The sequence below is a fragment of the Lynx canadensis genome, chromosome B2, assembly GCF_007474595.2.
Source record: "Lynx canadensis isolate LIC74 chromosome B2, mLynCan4.pri.v2, whole genome shotgun sequence".
In the NCBI taxonomy this organism is placed as follows: domain Eukaryota; kingdom Metazoa; phylum Chordata; class Mammalia; order Carnivora; family Felidae; genus Lynx; species Lynx canadensis.
Window position 1 is genome coordinate 48067905 of NC_044307.1, and position 21709 is coordinate 48089613.

Below are 21709 nucleotides of genomic sequence, written 5' to 3' on the forward strand. Positions count from 1 at the left end.
CTTTTGATTTCATATTCAGTATTATTGTTCATTTAGTGTTTTAACCTATGTTCTTTATTAGTTTCAATCACTGCCATCAGATTTTGACTTCAGTAATCGCCTCCTCTCTCTCTTTTATCCTTAACGCCACTTTTTCCTTTAAGTGTACACCATTTACTTCAAAGTAGGGAAAAGATAAAAGGATTTATTAAGTGACTATTCTGTGTAAGGTTCTGTTCCAGGTAAAGAAGTATTAAAAAAGAAGAAGAAAGAAAGAAAACAGTAGATCTTTGAGCTTCAGATTATACAAAGCTAGGCCAAAAAACTCTGTCACCCAAATTGCTACTAACAGAGATTTCTTAATAAATTGTATAATAACTCAGAACAACGCTTCATCAATATTAAGAAAGAAAGAAGGAAAGAAAGAAAGAAAGAAAGAAAGAAAGAAAAGATTCTAAAACCAGGAGGGCTGAATCCCATCAATGATTGCATGGAACTATGTCTTATTTCCCATGTTCATGAAATAGGAAAGGAAGTTTCCAGATGTTTACCTCATCATTTAAAAGTGGACATTTTAAGTTGTTATACCTGAACATATATTTTAAATGAAGTATGTGATGTTTAAATGAAGAAGTTAGGAATAAGGGACCAAGATGTCTTAACGCTTCTCCAGAGTGAAACATGGATGGATTAAATAAAGTCCTTTTTTTTCAGCTTTATTGACTTAAAGAAATCCATTCAATGACAAAGAAGTTATTTTTCCTTTTTAATAGGGAAATAATGGCTTATGAACCAAAAACAATCTGCTCAAGACAATTTTAAATATCTAGAGACTTATAATTGTGACATGAAATGAGAGTAAAGCAGTGTTTGCCCTTCATTTGCCAGAAAGGTCAAGTGTCTCAGAGCATTTAATTTAAAACAAAAAAAAAAATGCACAAAACACAACACTATTTCACCAGTTGAAATGGCTCTGGAGTCTTCCATCAACTTCAGGAATTAGTTTCAAAATGTTGTCTGCTTTCATTCAGTCTGCAACCAGCATGGAGCAGACCACCTGCTGTGAAATAAGGGTGTAGCGACCAACAGTTATTATAGCAGTAGCCATAAGTTTATTGCTTATTGGTACTAAACTTAAATCTTAGTAATTTTGAATTACTGAGTTAGCTTAGATTTATGGAGATGCACAATCATTTAGAATGGCATTCATTCCAGAAGGGTATATTATCTAAACCAATTTTCTTATAGTGATGCAATTGCAATACTATAGTTACGGTTGTATCAGCATTTCCATTATAAAGTCCTATTTTCAGGGTTTTATAATTTGACCATAAAAATTCTCTCCTTGTTGAAACTTGGCAAACAAGGTCTGAGGCATAGAACTGAGGTTTTTTTAATGAAATTTAAAAACACATACACACATGTTGATCTATTCGGCCATCTTAGACTTTAACTTTGCAAACAACAATAAAAATACACCAAGTATATCTCGACAGATGGAAAGAGTGAAGAAAAGAACAATTACCTAAAACACCAAGGTGATGAAAATGGTCAATTTATACCAGTTGTACATTAAGTTTCTGTGAGGGTAAGAAGAACAATGGTTTGAAAGGAGGTTTGAAGAAGCAAGTGAACATCTCACCAACGCTAAAGAGCACCAATGACTGGGAAAGTCACTTCTCCAAGTATCAGGTCTCTCACCTGTGAGGTAGAGATAATTACACTTCCCAAAGAAGAGTGTGAGAATCAAGTAAGTAGACACAAAGATTGAAATTTTAAAAACACTCTATAATCATGCAATAGTATTTCTTTGGCTCATAATACCTTCTTCTTAGAAATCTTAACTGTCCACACTCCTTGTTTAGATTTATTATACCTACATAGATCTCTTCAAATGTGTTGTAAACTCCTAGAGTGCCTCTGTCTTTGTCACCAAGGTGGCACATAAAAATATTTGTTGAACTCATGGATAATTAAATTGGTTTTACGTTTGCCTTTCAAAACTAAAAGTGGTTGCCTATTTTGCAGAGTCAGCATTTCTAGTTGGAATCAATTCACCCTAAACACATGACGGTTGCCCTCTAGTGATCAATAGAGAATATGCACATGAAGTACCAAGGCCAGAATCCTGTCTTTATGAGACAGAGACAGGAAAGCATATTTTGTACAATTTATGTAGTATATACCATGGATATGAGGACTTTATAAATCCAAATTATTCAATATAAAAGAGAGAGGCCATTTCTCAGTGTTGTATTATGGCAATTAATCAAATCAAAACAAAACAAAACACAAGCTATGACAACAGACTGCCTACATTCCAGCCTGGCTCTACTACTTGCCAGCTTTGTAAACTAGCAAGATACCTAGTAACTCAGAGCTCCTGCTTCCCACCTACAAAATTAGGGATAATTGTAGCAACTGCAATTTGAAGGTTATTATAATAATTACATAAAATAATCCATTACAATCTTGGCTCATACTAATAGAAAAATGTTAGCTATCATTAGGTTGCTCTTTCTGCTGTCCCATTTTGAACACAATATTCTTTCCAAAATTGTCATTACTGAAGAGTATCTTCTGTAAATACTTTGTTTCAATAAGCTTAAATAAATCTAAAGTTTAAAAAACAAAGTTGAGTGCTACTCGCACCATGTAACATATAGCATATGTGGCCGCTTTTACCTTCAACACACTTGTAATTAATTCTCACACTCAAGATATAAAAATGTAACTAAGAATCATAATATCCTGGCCTGATCACTGCATGAAGATACAGAAGCAAAGATATGGTCTTTCCTATTTAGAAATTTACATCCAACTGGTGGAAATGTTGGGCACTTTAGCAGTAGAGGCATAGAAGGTAAGTGCTGGAGTACAGTTATATGGGTTTCAGTCTGATTTCTGTCATTCTCTTGCTAATGAACTTCGAAAAGTTCTGTGTCTCAACTTCCCTATCTACATCATGGGAGGAATGTTCCTAAAGTGTGTACAATAGGGTAGTAATTGGAATGCGCAATAGATGTTAAGCATTATGGTTATAACTGTTTTTCACACCATCTTGGATTCTCATGCTTAACTAAAATGATAAATGTTGTCTATCTGAGCTTTCTTAGAGTTTTCATATTGGATAATGAAATGTCTAAGAAGCCCACCCCATTAGGATGTGTCCTTAGCAGACATAGAAAGCTATCCATGACAGCCAATCAGTGAGAAACTATGTATTTTCTTTGCTGGGGGATGGACAATGTAAACCCAGATAACTTATAACCTCCCAAATGTACAGAAAACCAACCATTTGTCTATTTCTCAATGGGATTTCAACTTTCTGGGACTTCTCACACTCAGAGAGCAGAAAAAATCTCATATGAAATTTAACTCCAAGGTATGCTAAATTTTTTAAAAGGAGTATTTTATGGCTTGCAAGGAAGGAGAATAATTTTCCATAAATTTCTGAAGAAATGTGAACTTTTTCTAGTGATCTATTTATCCAAGGAGTAAATTCTGAGGTCAAAACTTCAAAGTGAACTCTATATGAGACTGTTGTGTTAGAAAAATAAGACTATAATTTAGGGAGGCTGTCATTCTATAGGATATGCTAGAGAACTGGAAACATATTGTCTTCCCTGAGTCAAGAACATGGGTCATGCAGGCAGGGAGGGGGCACAATATATAGAGATATTATCTAGAAAATGGTAAATGCCTTTTGGGAGGTTGCTTGTCTCTCACCTGGCAAGGATCATCTCCCTAGTACTCATGCTCGCATATCAAGTTCTACCTAGTTACCTGTATGAAATAGGGATGCATGGAGGAAGAAGATTATACAAACAAAAGTAGAGTTATTGAGAGAGGTGTTGCCTTGAGAAAACTATTCCAAGGGTGTGCCTTGATGAGAGAGAGAGAAGTCTGATGGTGATGAAGGACCACTCAGAAGGGGTCACCTCTGTGGTTCACTTCAATTAACATTATAGGTGGATGGTCCTCAATTCTGCTATTTGAAATTAAACAGGCATATATTCAATATACGTAATGGATAGTTGCTAAATTTGAAGACTAGAATTCAAGCATAAATTAAAAATACATGCATGTTGTTAAAGGGATTATGGTTCAATGGAAGACACTGAAAAAAATATCTAAAGTTTCAATAGGATGCCTGGTTGGCTCAGTCAGTTAAGTGTCTGACTCTTGATTTCAGCTCAGGTCATGATCTCATTGTTTGTGAGTTCGAGCCCCACATTGGGCTCTGTGCTGACAGTGGGGAGCCTCCTTGGGATTCTTTTTCCCTCTCTCTGCCCGTCCTCCACTCGCTTTTTTTTTTCCTCTCTCAAAATAAATAAATGAACTTTAAAAAAAACCCTAAATATTCTAATAAAATATGATAAGAACTTTTATAAAAAGTGGGCAAATCATACTTTGAGGGTACTCAAGAGGGAAAATAAGTGTTGAGAGGAAGTCCAGAGATATTTTCTGAAGGAAAAGGGATTTACTTGAATCTTTTAGGGACAAAAAATTTTCAACAGTTGATGAAAGGAGGTAACATGTTACTGATTGAATAGGAAACACAATAAAAAGGTTTTTGTTAGCAGGGACCCGCTCCTTCCAACCCCATTTTCATTCTGCAGTATACTTGGCTGAGTCTCAGGCACAGACACATGATGTTGATTAGTATTTACTCATGATGATCCAACCTCACGTTGGATGACCCAGTCACAAAAGGTGGGCATAACATGACTTTGGTAGCCTTTTTTGAAACACAGAATTTAAAAGGTAAATCCCGATGTTATGTTGGAGTAAAACTAGCAAATCAGTACACACTTGTTAGGATTTGGGCTACTTTTTTGACAGAAGAGTAGAAAAGAAATTCATTTACTTAAGAACTATTTAAGAACGGACTATTCCTGAAACAGTGTGTAGTCCCTGCCTTCACATATCTTATAGTGCAATGAAAAATTTACACCAGCAAGTTGTCCAATAAAAAGGAGCAACATGAGGGTATGCCTGGCCGGCTCAGTCAGTAGACCATGGGACTCTTAATATCAGGGTAGTGAGTTCAAGCCTGACATTGGGGATAGAGTTTACTTTAAAAAGAGGAGCAAGATGATCTGTAACATAAATATAGCATATGCTGGACATTGGTAGTTTATAATATCAGGCATTTAATTCAGGTATAATTCAAGGAATCTAGCCTATGGAAAAATATCATAAGTGGTAGTGATATAAAGGATGAGAAGGTGTTAACTTGTAGTAGAAATAAGCTAAAAGTTAGTTAGGCAAAGATATCAAGCAGGAAGAGAGATAGATATTAGATGGGAATAGAAATAGAGTGTCAAGTACATGGCAGTGGGAATGGTTTATAATAGGTGCAGACAATAAAGGGTTGCATCAAAATAATGAACAAAAGTCAATCTTTTTGTTATCATCACCATGCATTAATAATTCTAAACACTGTCAGTGATAAAATACCATTACCCCCAAACTCTTTGTTGGTCTTCCTTCTAAACAATTACTACAGATATCAGTCAGTTAAAAAATCTAATAGACACTTTATTTCTACATGAAAATTAATTTGGAGAAACCCCAGTTGTACAACCAGCCCTCAACACATTCCAACTCAGCTGCATGTTTTCATTTCAAGAGTAATTTAATAACACTTGAGTATCATCTGTGTTCATTTCAAACATAGTCACTGTCTCCAACCTGAGTGGCACAAAATATTCCTCTGTACAAACAACAGATTTGAAATAAACAACATTAGCACAGTAATTATAGAGATGAAGGAACAGAACTTGACTTACTATAATTCTGTGATTCTATGTGGTTGTTTGAAGTTTTAATTTGAATTTAATATTGAAAATAGTCAAAGAGTGTGAACTGTCAGGTGTAACATATATGAATACATACATACATATGATCAAATTCTATATAAAAGGTGGGATATCTTCCCAAATTACCTGATGTAGGCCTCAAATATAGAGGAACACCACCTGATGGAAGAAGTATCCCAGGCAGAATGAACAGCATATGTGAATTCACGGAGCTGAGCGATTGCAGTATGTTCTTGGGACAGCTTCAGGTACCTCAGTGTGGCTGCATCAGGAAATGCAAGTGAGTGGATGCCAGGAGTTAGGTTACACAAAATCATGCAGAAACCTGGGAGCTATGTTTTGAAATTTGAACTTGAACTCATGGGCTACTGGGGGACGTGGAAGAATTTTGAGTGTAATTAGCATGATCATTCGCACTTTCCAGAGATAATAATGACCACATTGTAAGAATGGGTCATGGGGATGATATTGAGCACATTAGTTATGTGAATGCTGTCATTTCAGTGAGAGAAAATGGTCCTCTGAATTAAGGTAGTAGATCTTGGGTTAAAGAAAAATACAGGTGGAGAGAGAAGAATTCTAGTGTTGCCAATATTTTGGCTTGGAAAACTGAGTGGGTGCCAGGGTAGGACATTCAAGACAGAGGATCGTTTTGGTCAGAGGTTATGTGATTTTTCACTGGGATCCAGAAACAGAGGTGTCTTGGAGGCACGTGAATATATTACCCAGAGGCTGAAGACAGATCTAGAAAGACATGTAGATTTGAGAATCTGAGAATAGAGATGTTTGGCTAGTTGAAGCTCTTTGGGCTGTGCCCTCTAATTAGAAGCTCTGTGTTCCAGATCCCCGTGCTGCATCTTGAGTCTCTACCACCATAACTTCTATCACCACCTTTTACTAACTCTGTGTCCTTAGGTAATTTAATCTCTCTGGGCCTCAGTTCCCTGTAACCCAACATTTGTCATACATTAGGGGGAGGTCATATTTTGAACGTTCTTAAAATATTTCTCCACATTTTTTTTCTATGTGCTTTATAAGCTGCCTGGTATTTTTCCAATTAGAAATCCTTTCTTTGATTTAGATTGTTGGTATCTCCAAGATTTCCCATGTAAAAGCAAATTCCCTTGGAATGTTAATGAATAAGAATCAGGGGGTGCCTGAGTGGCTCAGTCGGTTAAGCATCCGAATGTCGTTTGTCTCAACTCATGATCTCACATTTTGGGAGTTCGAGCCCCACATCAGGCTCTGTGCTGACAACTCACAACTGTGCTTAGGATTTTCTCTCTCCTTCTCTTTCTATCCCTCCCCCACTCGTCCTGTCTCTCTCTCTCTCTCTCTCTCTCTCTCTCTCCCAATAAATAAATAAATAAATAAATAAATAAAACAGATAATGTAACAATAATCAGTTAATAATCAAATAGTGCTTACGATGTGCCAGACACCATGACAGATAATTTGCATATTTTAATTCATTCAGCCCCTTAAAAGCCCTTTAGATGGGTGTTTTATCATTGATATTACAAATGAGAAAACTGAGGAAAGAGAGGTCAAGAAATTTGCTCAAGTTCTCACAGTTAGTGGCTGTATTTGAACACTAGCTTCAGAGTCCACGTTCATTACCATTAATCTACATGATTACTAATTACGTTAGTGGGATGAGTTGTTAATGAGGAATTACTTTAGTCAGGTCATATTGTCTGATAAGTGCAATAGTTTATAGAGTGAGATTTTTCTAGAATGGGATACAGGGAAGATGAACTTTTGTAGGAAGAAGTAAAAGTATAGTTCTGTTTAATGCTTGGGTCAGGTACTGAGTCAGACACTGCACTTGACATCTAGGTACACGCACCTGGTGGAAGAAATGTAAATGGAGTCAAGATAGTCACAAAAGAAATAGGAGTCCATTAAAGACACTTTTCTGATGCTTAATATTGACAGCACCTGTCTGCCCCCAAGTTTTCCAAACCACTACATGTTTACCCATTTGTATTTCAGCGGGGAACTTACCTGCATGATATGGTACCAAGTTCTCAATTAATTTGATGAAAAGTGAGAGAGTCTTTAGGGACAAAGAATCTGTAGAACATTTCAAATATTTTCTAGCACTTTCCCCTCCCTGTCTCCATTTGTTTTCATTTAGCTCGCTTTATCTTGATTCTGTTGTAACAGATGCCGATAGAGTTTTTGACACTGAGAATGCCAGATCTATCATTAATGTGTTGCCAAACTGGGGAAGATTTACTAACAATATGTTTTGCCTGCATCAGTTTGCTTTTTTTTAATAGAGAAGCTCATTTGAATAACATCTGAATAAAGGAGTTAATAATAGTAGCCTAGAAGGGAGAGCCAGATTGGATTACTGAGTAACTGACCCAAATCTTCACCCTGAATTAAAATTGAATGGCATTAGAATAATTTTGGAAGCACAGAAGGTTCTGTCAATTCTAAACCCGCCTTCATCCTTCCCCTGCTTCCCCTCCTCCTACCATATTTTTAACATAGTGCTCACCTTTGCCCCTCCAGGCTTTACCTGAGAGTTAAGGAAGGATATCTTGTCCTGACATTAAAATTATTTTGTTGTACCTGCAAAAATATTATTCTAAAATTGGTTACAAATTTTAATTCCTCAGAAATGATGTATCAGTATTTCATGATATGTATTTAATGACTAAAATTAATAAGGGCCATTAAGGAAATCATTTTATTTTCCTTTTTTAAAATTTGAATATTAATAATGTTGCAATGTTGTAATCAGTTTGTTGTTTGTCAGGGGGTGGGGGACAGGGGAGAAAGAGAGAAAGAGAGGGAGAGAAAGAAGTGAGGGAGAATTTCTGGAAGGAAGGCATTCAGACCTATCTATTTATAACAGTATTAACACAAATTTGCTGTAAGACAATTGTCTCTTGAGAAATATAAGATGAGCTTGTCTTTAAATACAATAAAATATAAAAGGTACAAAGCTCAAAAGAAGATAACCATGTGGGAAGTATTTGAAAGAGCTATCTTATTTCACAACCAATTTACTCGAATTGAATATGTAAGCTTTGTTGTTGTTGTTGTTAACTTTTTTGAAGCATTAAATACAGACAAGTTCAAAAATCCAAGGTGTACCCCATGATGAGTGCACCCGTTGAACTAGCACCCTTTAGAAAAGGGGCTCCTGAGTGGCTCAGTCAGTTAAGCATCTGACTTCCGCTCAGGTCATGATCTCACAGTTCATGGGTTTGAGCCCCGCATCAGGCTCTGGGCTGACAGCTCAGAGCCTGGAGCTTGCTTCAGTTTCTCACCCTCCCTCTCTCTCTCTCTCTCTGCTTCTCCCCCACTTTCTCTCTCTCTCTGTCTCTCTCTCAAAAAATGAATAAACAGTAAAAAATTTTTAAATAAAAGGTAATCATTATTTGACTACAATTCCCATAGATTCATTTTGTGGATTTTGAATTTTATACCAGAAATATCTGACAATTTATAATCTTGGAAGTCCAGCATCTTTCAGCCAACATCATGTTTGTGAGATTCAGCCATATATATATGTTTAGCAATAGATTGTTCATGTCCATGCTCAGATGTATGAATATGCCATCATTTATTTGCCCATTTTACTGTTGAAAAAAATTGAGTTGTTTCCAATGTATGCCTATTATAAATAGTGTTGCCGTAGATATTCTGTATGCCACTTTCAGTCAACATATATAGGTTTGTTAGGTTTTTGAAATTAAGTCAACATATATAGATTTTGTTAGGTATTTAAAATTAAAAACTTTTTAAAAAAGTTCTCACAACTTAAGAAAACACTGATTGTTCCTAGACTTTTGTTTGGCTGGCAAGTTCAAGGTGCTGCTCATAAGCACATACTCTGTGCCTAATAGTCTCTCACTTTTCATTTGTCATGAATTTATGTCAAACTCTCAAACTCTTCCTGGAAACACTTCCACTTCTTACATAAAGCTGCACTGTTTTCTAAACTATTGCACTTTCCTTGAAAAACAGCAAAAAAAAAAAAAAAAAAAAAAAAAAAAAAAAAAAGCTTTGATTTAGTATAAAAATGGCCATTAAGTGAAATTTCTGACATGCCCAAATCAATAAATAAGCATGTTTGAGAGCAGTTTGAGAAAAATTAAGAGACAAAACAACAAAGTTACTTTCTTTAATAGCTATGTTAAGAAATCAAAACAAAATGTAACTCTGTGAGGTAGTCTCTCTAAAAGATTTTGTAATCATAAAATCTACCCTACTTGTATTTCTCTCTTTCCATTCAGCTTTCTACCTGATCTTCTAAATGAACTACTGTTTTTTCAGTATTTTCTCAAAAAAAGTTACATTGTAAAACAATTAGAAAAAAAAGTCAAACTTATAAAAATTAAATTAAAATACTTGTTTAGACACAAGTAAGGGCTGTGATTAAAGTGCCAAACTTTAGGAAGATAAACCAAAAAATGCTATAGTATTTGGGATTTTGTGAAATACTTATTATCCTGGAATATAGATCTGTACCAAATAGCTCAATTAATCATTAGCCTGTTGATGGGGGGAAATATTTAAAAGCAATAGAGTAGAAAAGAGAAATTTTAAATAGCACAGCTATGAAAAATAATAATAGAAAATAGAAAGTAGACTACATAAGGCAATTTCAAAAGCCTTTCTTTAAGATTAAATACAGTTTCAAAGTGTAACATACATTAATATGAAACATATACTACATGAAAAATTCAGATAAGGTTCTGAGGTAGACTCAACAGCTGAAAGAAGGAGAATGTCATGCTTTATTTTTGTAAATGTGTTCAAGCTCATTTAACTAGAAAAAAAATTTAAATGTGAAATTGCCAATTTAGCAAATATTCAATGTGTGGTTAGACATTTCCAAATAGCCTTAGAACATAAATTGGCCAAAAATTGAGACAATTGATGGCCCTTTAAATAAAGCAACCAAAAGGGCATCTGATCTCTACAGTTTAGGAGTCCAGAGATAAGAAAATGTATAGATATTGTAAGTAAAAGGACCATTAAGAGAACTAATATCCCACATTGGCAAAATTAAAAAGGATAATGATGAAAAATCTATCCAATGATTTTCCTCCAAGACAGACATTAGCACCCACGGATTTGCTATCCTTCCTCCCATCTCCCTAGAAGGATGTAATTGTGGATGGACAATAATACAACTTTATTATGTTTGTAGATATCTATATCTGTATCTATCCCACTACAGTAGAACACTAGATACCTCAGAGGAAAAAAAAAATTAACTGCCTGAAAAGCAAAAAGGAAGGAAAATTGAGTTTTAATATTAAAAAGAGATAAAGGAATTTTGTATTAAAGTAGGAATGACTGGTTAGGCCAGAATGTGAAGGAAAGATAATGAAAGACAAATGTGAGGGTATACAATAAGTTATAAAAGCCTTGAGGGGAAATAAACTTTACCTTAGTTTAATCAAACCACTCGAGAACTGAAAATACTTCTCCCCCATATTTTGAGGTCAGTATCAGAAGAAAATTTTGTATTGTCTGTGGTACAACTCCTACCAACATAACGGTTGAAATTTGCTCCAAGGTAAAATGTACTGTATCGCCTACACACGGTCAGTTTACAGCAGGTATAGACACTAGAATGCATACACAATGAATGGCTCCAGAAATTACCAAAAAGCTTTTGCTTCACAACAGCAGATTAATGATTCCATCTGACCTAGGAAGCACTATGAGTTAGTAACTTTTATATTTAGGATCCTTTCCATCACTCTTCATCCATCCACCACGTTTCTACTTTCTGTCACTCTTTTCCATCCCTAACAAATACCATAAATGTCATTATCTCAGTTTCAAACCCTCAGAACTACAAAGTAATTATTAGCTCACATAGGGGGGATCAATTTGTGGTGGACATGCACCACCCATCGGTTCATTCCACACCTATCTAGAGTCTGCAAATGAAATCGTGAAAAGTTAAATAACAATAAGCCGGGGTAACCTTCTGTGAAGGTTGCTATTAACCTAGTCTATCCACTTTGGCAATGAAAATACAAACTAAAATAATGGTTCCATTCCCTTGTCTAAGACACTTCCTACTAACACCTAAAGCGTAATCTTTTAATTTAGGGCTTTAATACATTTGTGGGCTTTTTAATTGCATTTGATTATAAAATCCAATTTTAACACAGCTTTATATGCAAGGTACCTGATATTAAGCATTAACATATACAAATACGTTTTTAAAACTATGTTTGAAGCTATGCATGACAGTTAAAAACCACAGTGAAGTACTAGGTTACACATCAGCCCATTGGAGTCTCATGTTTCTTAGGGTTTCAATAATAGTCTCATGGAAAAGGACTATATGTTAACCTCTGAACACCTTTGTGGTATGGAGTCATGCCTGCACCAGCTCTGTTGATTCTATATATATATATATATATATATATATATATATGAAATTTATTGTCAAATTGGTTTCCATACAACACCCAGTGTTCATCCCAAAAGATGCCCTCTTCAATGTCCATCACCTACCCTACCCTCCCTCTCACCCCCCATCAACCCTCAGTTTGTTCTCAGTTTTTAAGAGTCTCTTATGCTTTGGCTGTCTCCCACTCTAACTTCTTTTTTTGTTGTTGAGCCCTGGACAACAGAGCATGGCTCTGTTGTTTCTTAAGGGGTCTGCACACATCAGCTGAGGAAATGAAATGGTGGAATTATGGTATTCTATACTTTCCTTTTAAATGTGAAAGTCCCTTCAAAAGTACTCAGTAAGAGAGGCACCTGGGTGGCTCAGTCGGTTAAGCGTCCGACTCGGTTTCAGCTTGGGTCATGATCTCACGGTTTGTGGGTTCAAGCCCCACATCAGGCTCTGTGCTGATAGTGTGGAACCTGCTTGGGATTCTCTCTCTCTCTCTCTCTCTCTCTCTTTCTCTGACCCTCCCATGTGCTGTCTCTCTCAAAACAAAGAAACAAACTTAAAAAAATACTCAGTAAGATACATGCATACTGTCTTTTGACTCTTTTTAAAGTGTAGCAAAAGGAGGATTTAAATTCCCCTAGATTTAAAAGGAAAAATTATATTTATTAAAATGAATATTTTCCATATATAGGAGCAAGAGGTTTTAGACCATCTCTATATTTCTATGTGAAACAAGCAACAACAAAAACAAGAAAAAGATAACTTCTGGATAAGCAATGTCTGTAAGAATTCCTGTCATTCAGAAACTTTAATTTCTCATTTGTATTTTATACATGTATCTATCATGCATTTATTTAGTTGTCAAAACTTGGTTGCACAGGGGCTTCTGGGTGGCTCAGTTGGTTAAGCATCTGACTTCAACTCAGGTCATGATTGGAGGTCTGTGAGTTTGAGCCCCGGATTGGGCTCTGTGCTCACAGCTCAGAGCCTGGAGTCTGTTTCAGATTCTGTGTCTTCCTCCTTCTCTGACCCTCCCCCACCCCCACCTCATGCTCTGTTTCTCTCTGTCTTTAAAAAATAAATAAACATTTAAAAATTAAAAAAAACACCCTTGGTTGTACAGACACCATATTTTAGGGGCTAGAGAGGTAGAGATGAATACAGGTCTTCTTTTTGTAATCAAAGGATTCCTTACTTTCAACAACAAATTTCCTGAAATAATTGGAATTCAACATGGTTGATCAATCCCATTAGGTGTCACTGTTCACAACCTTTTGCCTAGTCTAAATCCCAAGGTTTCTTTGGTGTATGTTGTGTAAAAAACCAAAACAAATAATAAAACAAAAGATTCTAACCCTAAAATGGTCAAAATGTCTTTAATTTGTGGATGAAAGTCTCAAAGAAAAACTGTATTAAAAAGTAAATTAAGGGGGCACCTGGGTGGCGCAGTCGGTTAGGCGTCCGACTTCAGCCAGGTCACGATCTCGCGGTCCGTGAGTTCGAGCCCCGCATCGGGCTCTGGGCTGATGGCTCAGAGCCTGGAGCCTGTTTCCGATTCTGTGTCTCCCTCTCTCTCTGCCCCTCCCCCGTTCATGCTCTGTCTCTCTCTGTCCCAAAAATAAATAAACGTTGAAAAAAAAAAAATTAAAAAAAAAAAAAAAAGTAAATTAAGGTGTTACTTGGGGTTCTTGGGTAGTTCAGTCGGTTAAGCGACCGACTTCAGCTCAGGTCATGATCTCACGGTTCTTGAGTTCAAGCCCTGCATTGGGCTCTGTGCTGACAGCTCAAAGCCTCCTTCAGATTCTGTGACTCCCTCTCTCTCTCTCTCTGCCCCTGCCCTGCTCATGCTCTGTGTCTCTTTCTCTCTCAAAAATAAATAAACATTAAAAATTTTTCAAAAAAATATTAAGGTGTTACTACAACCGTATGTTAAGCGCACCAGGAAAAACACACCTTTTATTCCACTTTGATTTGGTCATTCATTCATTCAGCAATGGTAAGCTCAATATGGTAAGCTCAAACTGTGGTCTCAGAATGTGCTCTTTTGGGGGATACAGCAATATATAAGAATTGTATTCCTTTGTGTTTAACAGGGAATGTAGTTAAATAATGAAATAATAATTCTGTAATGTCACAAACATGTTTTAAAAAGTATGATCAAATGTCTGAGATTTTAGAAGAAAGTAAAATTACTTCTGAGATGTTAGGTAAGGTTTAATATAGGTGATTTTGAAGAACAAATAGGAGTTCCAGGGGCTTAGGGGGCAATGATTGAGGGATTATCCTTGAGAACAAAATTTAAGGTGGTGCCAAATAATTTAGTCATATAGATAAATAATGCTTTAATGAAATATTTTTTTAAAAAACACAACTTGGCAAACGATAGTCCATGGGCTTGTCATTTGATTTTGTGAAGTTTTATCAGATTTTTGACAAGTAAGAATGAGGGGTAAGGGTATCTGGGAAGAGAAAATAGCATGAGAAAATACTGGAAGCTTTGGGAATGGCATATGAGATGTTTATCAAATAGTCTTGTGAGGTTAGGAAGAGTATCTGAACAGAAGTGGCTGGGTTTGTTTGTTTGTTTATTTTAATGTGAAATTCTGGATCACAGAGGCATTTCACTATTTTTTAAAGTCTCTATCCTTCAGGAAGCAATGAATGAGATTGATTGATCTTGAAGTGTTTGTGATTTATTTGAACACATGATGGACCTTTAAAAAGGACCTTTAATAAGATCTTCTGAATTGAATAGTTTCCTTACTACTTTGAGAAACCTGGAAGAAATGAGAGGGGACAGAGAAGGGACATATTGGAAAGGAGCATAGAAAAGGCATGGAACACTCACTGTGCAACGTTGCTAGTCTGTCATGCATGAAACAGATATAACACATGCAAATAGATAAATTTTAGAAACCATAATGCACAGAGTACAAGGGGGATAGACCACAGAAAGGTGGAAAATGTTGAAGTTTTCTTTCAAGAAAGGAAATTCTAGATCTATTTTGGATTTTTAAAAAATCTTCTCCTTTTTAGAGGCATGTTTGATAAAATGTGTATATATTTAAGTTGTAGAATTTGTAGAAACCATTTGTAGAAACTATAGATGAAGAATTTGTAGAAGTCATAGATGTACAGAGCACAAGGGGGATATATAATAAGACTACAAAGAGGTGAAAAATGTTGAAGCTTTCTTTTAAGAAAGGAATTTCTAATCTATTTTTGATTTTTAAAAAATCTGCTTTTTTGAGGAATGTTTGGTAAAATGTGTATATGTTTAGATTGTACGATGTGATTTTTTTAAAAGGTGTATATATGATGATTTAATATATGTATACCTTGTGGAAAGATTGCCACAGTCAAGTTAATTAATACATGCATCACCTTACAGAGTTACCTTTGTGTTGTGTATGTGTGCTGAGAACACTTAACAGTTACTCTCTTAGCTAATTTCAAATATAAATACAGTATTATTAATAATAATTGTCATGCTGTATTTTAGATCCCCAAAACTTATTCATCTTATAACTAAAAGTTTCTACCCTTTGACCAACACCTCCCCTTCTTCTCGCCCCTCGGCCCCTGGCAACTACTATTCTATTCTCTGGTTCTATGAAGCCATGCACAGAAAAACAAATATTGTATGATCTTACTTATATGTGGAAGCTAAAATAGTTTGTATACATTTTGAAAGCAAAAATTACCTATGAGGGTATAGGTTGATTGGAAGCATATATTATAGGAATAATGGAAAGTGATGGAAAGGATAAGAGATCTGATGCATATACAAAACTTGCCAAAAAACAGAGTAATAGTAAAAGGCATGAAGGTTACCAAAAGTGGTATGTATATGCTGTTCTGTACCATCTCAAGAGCACAATGATAGTTTTTCTACTTGATACACCTGATATTATATATGTATATTTAAATTGCTTGTGCATCCAGATATGATTACACCTGTATTCAATTTTTAGATTATCATTGGTTATTCCATAAAGCTCACCATTAAACTTCAAGATCAACAACGAATTAATTTTGGATGTAGGGAATCTCTGGACTTGGGGAGATAGCTTTAAGAAAGTAGGGGCCTTACAGCCTAAAATCTGCAGTATCACCACTTTACTGCATACTAATGAACTCCAAGAGAACGTAGACTTCTCATCTAACAACCTAGAGCCTAGACACAATGTTGATATTAGAGTGGATCACTCATCTCAACTAACCTAGTGTGTGGCCTTCACTAAGTCTGTCAGTGACTGATATGCTCTTCCTTAAAATAGAAATAATACCTACAATAAACTTCAGAGCAATGTCAAAGACACTAATGAATACCATAGTTATCACCAAGTCCCATTAAGTGCATCTCCATTCCCAGGAGTTTGGAATAAAAAAGTTGTCATCAAGTATAGCATCAAAAACACAATCTGCAGACATAGCAGGATTCCTGTTTCTTTTTCCAGGTTCATCATTATTTTTAGTCACAGACTTGACTGAGAAACCAGTAAATATGAACCACCAAAATGAGAGAGGCAAAACAACAAAGTAAAAGATGCCTAGAGCAATAAACAGATTTTAATTCTTTTTTAAAAAGGATCCATCTCTCTAGTGTCTGTTTATGATGGACAGTTTGAGAGAAGACCATTCTTAGAGAGAAGAATCCAGCAACATAAAAATGTAACATTCAGTAAATGAACACATCCCCCATCATGCTGGCAGGGCCTCCTTCACTGAGAGCACAGAATACTACTCAGGAATGTGGCAATGGATCACTTGGACAGACTTGTCACCGTGGGGGTGTCTCACTGCATTATTTGTTTCTTTCCCCCTCATTTATGTGGATGCTATCTGCCCTGGCTCTTGATTTTTTAGGGTCAGAGTCCCCGTATACACACTTACTTTTGCCATGATTATTGCAAAATTCCTTTAGCAGTTTATATTTTCCATATTCAATTATATTTATTACCTTATGCCACGACAGCCTTATTATATAAAGGAATTATCCACTATGATGATTGCAAACAAACACGTGCAAATTGAGAGGAAAAATAAATAAATATTGTATATCATTAGCAGTAAGTGAAACACATTCAGGTTCTAAACACAGCTCTGGCCAAATCATATTCAGCCAACAATTATTCACTTCTCTGTATGTTGCTGATCACCCATGATCTCATTTTCTCTGGGCTCCATCCATCTCCCTCTCCCTACTGCCCTAATGACATTCTTCTCTTAAGACTTACAAATAAAATCTGTTTATTTATTTTCATTTATTACTTCTTCAGTCAACTTCTCAAAAATGTCTGTGCTAGTCTTTCCTATCCAACCTTTTCAGTTCTTCTTTCAAACTGTTTCTTCAGTTCTGACCAAATCATTCTGATTGAGTCTATTCTTGGACAAAATTTCTTCCTTTAGAAATCTCTTCCTGACCTACTGTGTTCCCTTATGAATTCTGTACCCAGATATTAATAGAGCTCCTGTCACTTTCTTGAGTTTATCAGGCACTCTAATGTCAACCTAAGTATCTGTCAGAGAATCTGAAAAGCTAGGAGCCCGCTGAGACCTGCATTTAAAATGTTATGTAATGCAGATTGCATTACTGGTACATCTTAGCACGAATGCCCACTGTAGAAGAAGTGTCAGGCACTGGAGAAGACATCAGAATTAATATGAACTAACCTGAACAACTATTAATTAATTAATTAATTAATTCATTCATTTATTCATTCATTCATTTTTTCATTCATTTTCATTTATTTTGGTTATTGTTTCTCTAAGCCTGTTCATCTCCCTCTTTTATCTCCTAGTGTCTTCAGGTTAATGCTTTGTAAAGTATTCTTTGTAAGCTAGAACAAAACCAGTCAGTAAGGCTTTTTGTCCAAAGGGTGAACAACATTAACTTTGTGCTATACTTTTCTCCATGGAAGGTTGAAGTGAAATGATATAAACGGAAACAGTCTGACAAAATCTGGGTGCAGAGAATCTAATGCCAAATAAAGTAATAATTCAGTTACCTAGATGTCATTTTTCATGTCCCCTCAAGTATACTAAATAGAAACAAGAGCCTGGAAGAAAGAAAATACAAGCAAACAAACAATTGCAATCATATAAAAAGGATTCCACAAAACCAATCCGCTTAAAAATCAAACTTAATTATAAAGGATTTTTTCAAAAACTATTAAAAATATTTTTATTTTATAAGATATATAATTATAAAAAGCTGGATTACATTACATATTAAAAATGTAATTTGAAAGTGTGGGAAGGCTTCGGGTTCTGGAGACAGCCTACTAACCTCACATCAACTCTGATATTGACAAAGAAAAGAAAATCTACAGAACATAGTTCCAAGCATTAAAGATCGTGTAGGGTCTTGCCCCTTTTTGATTGTGATAAATGACCAGAATATGATAGCAAACTTTCAGAATAGCATTGTACTAGAATTTCTCTGTGAGTTTTTGCTGCATAACAAACCACTCCAAAACACAGCGACTGAAAATAACCATTCCTCATTTAGCCCACAATTCTGCTGGGCAGTCCTACAGGTCTGGACAAATTGATCTTGACTGGGTTAGTTCTTGATGAAAACATAGAGGCATAGAAAACATAGAGGCAGCTGGTACATTTTCTAGGGCTGGCTAGTCCCAGAAGGCCTCGCTCACGTATGTAGTGGTTGGCTGGCCATGAGCTGGGGCAATGAGCATGACTGGGCCACATGTCTTTCATCATCCAGTAGGCTAGCATAGTTACTCACATGGTGGCATTTTTTTCAACCCAAGAAAGGAAGTCACAAAGCCTCTTATAATTTAGGTTTAGAACTGGCACAATCTCACTACTGCTAATTTCTGTTGATTAAAACAAATATTAAAGCCTCCTTAAATTCAAGGAGTGAAGAAACAGGTTTTGTCTTTTGGAAGAGCTTCAAAGTATTGTGAAGGTAATTTTTTTTTTTTTTTTGCGATATACCACACAGAGAACAGTAAAGTCATAGAAGTCGAAAATGGTATCAAAGAGTGAAAAAAAACAAAAACAAAAACAAAAACAAAGAGAAGAAAAATTTGTGTATGAAGCTATTCACACATATTTCAAAAATATAACAGCGGAAAATTTTGAGGTTTAGAGAATAGCTTAGCTTTTGCTATAGCTATTATGAAGCTAGTAAGTGTAACAATTCTTTATAAGTGATATGGTTTTCAATAACAACAGACTGGTATTGTTATCATCTAAAAAGAAAAAAAACAAAAACAAAAAACCCAGTAGGGGCCCCTGGATAGTTCAGTTGGTTAAGCGTCTGACTTGATTTCGGCTCAAGTCATGATTTCAAAGTTCCTGGGATTGAGCCCCACACTGGGCTCTCCACTGTCAGAGTGGAACCTGCTTGGGATTTTCTCTCTCCCTCTCTCCCTCTCTGTCTCTAAAAATAAATAAATAAACTTTAAAGAATAAAAAAATTAAAATAAAAAAAGCAGTAAGATAGCACAATTCCCTCCATGGCATAACTAAATAAATGAGGTAAACAATTTGTCATGTCAAGCATATGCAAAGTTCTGCATTTGATATTAAGTCTAAATTGGTAACTAAAACAGTCCAAGTCTTCACCTTCTTGGACCATGCAATCTGTTGGGTGAGATGATAAAACAAAGAAATAATCACCTATCTGCCATCAGCAAGAACCAGTATGATAAAAACAAGAGGGTTCTGATGTAGAAATTGAAAGGAAGGGGATGATACCTTTACATAAAGTGTTCCAGATGGCATCTCTGAGGAAATCCATAGAGCCATGGCCTAGATAATGATTAAGAATATTATAATGAACACTGCTTTAAAATACTATGTTTATATGAATATTAGAGTTATTGGTGACCACAGAAATGATCTACTCAATTCCTTTACTTTATAGCTGAAAAACAACTGGAGTTTAGACAAGAGAAATGATTTGTTGACGTGTTCACAGTAGCAGGGGATGATTTGGGAGCAGGCCTAGTTTAGCATGTGCCTTTACACCATTGTGCACGTTCTCCCTTTATTCTCAAACACAATTCTGCATGTGTCTTTGTTACTCTTTTGTGAGTTCAATAAATCCTTGCACAACACTAAAGAATATTGATTTCAGGGATTCTGCTGTGCAAGTGCAGGCTGATAAAATATAGTGAAGGAGTTGCAGGAAAACATAGCAGTCAAAAGACTTCAGTCTAGGACACATTCTGACCTGGTTAAATCCAGCTCTGCAGTTAAATGAAATTAAATCCAGTTGAATCCAGCAGCTACCTGGTCGCAGGCCACTTTGTGCCTTGGTTTCCTTATCTGTAAAATGGGAATAAATAAATTGGTACATAACTCATAGGCTTAGTGTGAAGATCAACTGAATTAGCAACTGCAAAGCACTTAGACCAGTGCTTGACCCTTAGTACATCTCCAATAAACGTCGGCGATTATTATTCTAATGTTTATGCATTAGGCCTGAGGTTGGATCCTAGCCACCTTTTCATAGCAATCTAACTATGAGATTGAGAGGAGAAAAGAAATGAATGAACTAATGGAGGGATTAGAACTGAGAAAGTTCTGACATTTCAAATAATAGCATGGGAGCATATTGCCAAAACTTTTCATTTCCTAGTGTCTTACCCTGTTTCTTCTTCCAAATGCTGCAGGACATTCATTGTAGGAATAATAATTACGTACAAAAACTACCAACAGACCATTGTTGTCAAAGCCCTGCAAGAACTGAGTGATTGATGCCTGTCATTAATTCACATCCTGATCACAATGAGGACATTTTGGTAGCCAGATGGAGTGTGGGTACAGTTCATGCATTCTCCTTCCCACTGCACACACACACACACTCAGAAGCTGCAAATGCCCTTCCTGTATGTGAATACTTGGGAGCTGTCATGAGTATACACTCAGATGTTACAATATTTTAGATTTATGTTAATATGTCACAGGGTTAACATGAGAAGTCAGGAAGTGCCATTCATATATGGCTTTGGTGACAACTTCTATCACCCCACCACACGTCCCGTCACATTCCATGCGTTGTTCTGGAACTGGCTTATGCTGCCACCTGATCTTAACACTCCAGATTACCATCAGATTCTTCTTCAAGAGCCCCTGGCATTCCTTAATTTCTGAATTGTGTGGCCTGTGTCTGCTTAATCATAACATATATCTTCAAAAGCTTCCAGTCAATTTGGATTACCATCTGCTACACATTTGAAAGTCATTCCTGTAATAGAGTGGCCAGACTGACATGAGTTATACCAAAACCTTCATGTCAGAGTGGAGAAGCTAGTTTTGATAAACTTAATTGAAAAGCATTCTTTGGGGCGCCTGGGTGGCGCAGTCGGTTAAGCGTCCGACTTCAGCCAGGTCACGATCTCACGGTCCGTGAGTTCGAGCCCCGCGTCGGGCTCTGGGCTGATGATGGCCCAGAGCCTGGAGCCTGCTTTCGATTCTGTGTCTCCCTCTCTCTCTGACCCTCCCCCGTTCATGCTCTGCCTCCCTCTGTCTCAAAAAT

General features: G+C 36.1%; 1 long non-coding RNA gene across 1 annotated transcript in view; it reads right to left on the reverse strand.

Moving 5' to 3' along the window:
• Positions 1 to 475: 475 nt before the first annotated feature.
• LOC115514046 overlaps positions 476 to 21709 on the reverse strand; it is a 49736-nt gene continuing 28502 nt past the window's right edge. Inside the window, exons 2-4 of the long non-coding RNA XR_004343638.1 lie at positions 5931 to 6066; positions 1505 to 1559; positions 476 to 1039 (exon numbers count right to left, since the gene is read on the reverse strand). This is a non-coding gene — a long non-coding RNA (uncharacterized LOC115514046). The remainder of the gene's footprint in view (positions 1040 to 1504; positions 1560 to 5930; positions 6067 to 21709) is intronic.